This window comes from Pteropus vampyrus, unplaced genomic scaffold (assembly GCF_000151845.1).
Source record: "Pteropus vampyrus isolate Shadow unplaced genomic scaffold, Pvam_2.0 Scaffold113, whole genome shotgun sequence".
Lineage (NCBI taxonomy): Eukaryota > Metazoa > Chordata > Mammalia > Chiroptera > Pteropodidae > Pteropus > Pteropus vampyrus.
In genome coordinates, this window is record NW_011888894.1 from 3,619,159 (window position 1) to 3,622,457 (window position 3,299).

At 30.2% G+C, this 3,299-nt stretch overlaps 1 protein-coding gene and 1 long non-coding RNA gene across 2 annotated transcripts in view; both read left to right on the plus strand.

Annotated features, from left to right (window-relative positions):
- PPP3R1 (protein phosphatase 3 regulatory subunit B, alpha) overlaps nucleotides 1-3,299 on the plus strand; it is a 57,755-nt gene that overhangs the window by 35,532 nt on the left and 18,924 nt on the right. The window lies entirely within an intron of this gene.
- LOC111743411 overlaps nucleotides 1,794-3,299 on the plus strand; it is a 3,275-nt gene continuing 1,769 nt past the window's right edge. The window contains exon 1 of the long non-coding RNA XR_002781688.1: nucleotides 1,794-3,269. This is a non-coding gene — a long non-coding RNA (uncharacterized LOC111743411). The remainder of the gene's footprint in view (nucleotides 3,270-3,299) is intronic.

The following is a 3,299-nucleotide window of genomic DNA, read 5'->3' on the forward strand; positions in this document are numbered from 1 at the left end:
GGCTGCATGCAAGATATTACTTTAGATAGTTTAAGCAGAAGACTAGATTGAGGCACAGTTGAAAGTACGAGTGGAAAATCGGATTCAACTAATTTTTACTGTTGATAAAAACCAGTATAATTCTGAATGGTTTTGATAAAATTGGTAAGTATAGGGTGTATTTTGTAGACCAAATGTAGATAAAAGACTACTATTAGTCTTTTATCATTTAAAAAGATTTCTCAATTTTCTTTAATTAGAAGGTGACCCACTAAGAGTTTGGCAGACTCTGAAGGAATGTTTCATAATGAACTGTCTTTTGACACCTTGAAGACATCTTTAGTCATTAGAGCACTGCTCTGATTTTAAGTAAACAATCTCATATTCAGGCAGTTTTGTTTCTGGTTTGAATATTTATAGGTGAGTCGAAAGTGTAGAGATACTGACTTTACTATGTGCTGTTAAATTCTGCTATCAGATTATCTCAGTGAGGTTTACGTGTCCCTATTCTTAGACTAGGGTTTTTCTTTGTTGCAAAAACAAAACTTTTTCAAAGAAGAAGTTAATCAAAAGTTAATTTAATTTCTTCTTTTATATCTGCATTTCTTTGTTTCCTTTCTAAATGGACTAGGTTAACTCACTTCAGTTTATAAATAATGTGTGTTCTAAAGAATAATTTTTTTTTACTCCCAAACCTTTATTAATCGTCTCAGATATCTTTGGAGGAAGCCTTTTTTAATATTAATAAAAATTCAGTTTGAATGCAAACAGGCAAAAATGTTTTAAAACATTTCCTAAAATGCCATTTATTGTTAAAATAATTGTCATTAACTGTGAAATTGACTTGTGCATTTGTTACTTTAGATTAAAATCTTCATAAATGTTATTACACACATTGTTTTTGCTTCTTAATCTAACAGCCATGATTTATCACTTAGTAATTTAGTGATCTTGAAATCTAATTTATTTTACCTAGACCACTGATGATTAGTTATATTCTGCTTTCTTTCAGTAAAGTTTTAGAGCTGAGTAATGAAAAGGGATGAAAGATTTTCTAAAGTTTAGTGCATGAACTTGAGTACCGAGGCTTTCAGTTGTTACCTTGGTTTGCTGTTACAGTACCTTTTTTTTAATACTGGATTGTCTACTGTATTCTAAATACTTCAGGTTTTTAGGTAAGTAGTCTTAAGAAAAGTGAAATGCTAGTTGTCATCTTTATCCATGCTGTCACATTTTGATATCGTGGCAGTGCTTATCAATTTGTAGTTTTAGCAGTGAAGTCCATAATGTAGTAATTCGATAGTCTACCATAAATTTGAATAATTTTGTAGCTGTTATCTAAAGTTAGTTACTTTGGCTGGTGAAAAGCCTAAATAACCATTTAGCAAAACTATACATTCTTGAATCTCCCTCAGAATGTCAAAGCAAAAGGTATGGAAAAATATGCAAAAAAAGAAGGACTTGAGAACAAATACAGAGTAATAGCATCTGTCTAAAAGAAATTTCAGGAAATATATTAGATAAAATAATAATCAATGAAATGGTGAAGATTTCCCTCTTGAAAAATCAGATCTGATTGAAAGACCATTCTGATCAAGATTAGATGAAAAAAATATATGCTTGGTCTCAACCTGCTTTGTAATTTTAAATTCCAAGAATAAAAACCCAAAAAACTTAAAAACGGCTAAACAAGGAATAAAGTTGCCTAAAAAGAATAGGAATCTACTGGCATTGAATTTCTTAGCAGCAGCAGTAGATATTAGATATATGACTTTTCTATGACAGATTTTCTTCGGAAGCTAAATGAGCTCTGACAATAACTCTAAGAATGTATTTTTTAGGGTTGTTACAAGTGTATAGTTTCTTTGGTAACATCTTTGAACAGCATTCATTTGCCTGAGTGAGTTCTGGTGTGGTGGGTCATTTTTGGCCGTATCTTTTATATAAAGTAGGAAGAAGTTAGTGGTATATCATACTCAATTTTGAAGAAACATTCTAGAAGAAAGAAAATACAATTACTAATATTAGTAATGACAACTGAAATCACTACAGATCCTACAGATGTTAAAAGGATAATAAGAGAATATTATGAACAATTTTATGCCAATAAATTCTATATCTTAGATTACACGGGCAAATTCCTTGAAAAACAAATATCTAAAACCACAAAAAGAAATAGAAAATGTTAATAGCATCATATCTATTAATGATATTGAATTCTTGTTTTAAAATGTTTCCACAGTGAAAACTCCAGATAGCTTTACTGGTAAATTCTACCAAACATTTAATGAAAAAATATACCAATCATAATCCAGATTCCTTCAGAAAATAGAAGCTAGCATTATACTGATAACAGTACCAAAGACATTTATAGGAAACTGTAAACCAATATTGATCATGAACATATGTGCAAAAATGCTTACTTAAATTTTTGTAAGTCAAATCCAGCAATATTCAAAAAGGAAAATAAAACATGACCATGTGAAATTTATCTCAGGAGTATGATTTTTAACTAAAAAAGCAATTAATGTAATTCACTCTATCGACAGAATAAAAGAGAAAAAAACTCAAATCTTCTCAATGGATGTAAGAAAGTGTTTGACAAAATTTAGTACCCATTTGTGATAAATACTGTTAGCAAATTAGGAGTAGACGGGAACTTCCTCAACCTGATAAAAAGGGTACCTACAAAAAAACCTACTTAACGATGAAAGACTGAATGCTTTCCACCTAAGATTGGGGGAAAAGTGTAGTTTTTGAGCAGTTGCAGTCAAAATTGTACTAGAAGTTCTAGTCAGTAGATTAAGTCCAGAAAAGGTAGTAAAATACATTCTGATTGGAAAGACAAGAGTAAAATCTTTATTCTTAGATGACATGGTTTTGTATATAGCAAATCCTAAGTTATTAGAATAAGTGAATTTAGCAAGATTGTAGGATACAAGGACAATCTGCAATAATCAATGGAATTTCTATATAATTGCAGTGAACAATTAAAAAGTGAAATGGACAGAAATACCATTTATAGTAGAATAAAAACATGAAATATTCAAGTATAAAATTAACCAAATATATGTACGATCTGTATACAATGTACTATAAAACATCACTGAGAGAAACTTAAGACCTAAATAAATGGAGAGAGCTACCACATTCATAGATTGGAATACCTGATACTGTTAAGGTATCATCAGTTCTCAGATTGATGTATGGATTCAAAACAGTCCCAATCATACTCACAATAGGCTTTTTATAAAAATTACCAAACTGTTAATCCATGTGGAAATGCACAGGTCTTAGAAGAGCCAGAACAATTTTGAAAA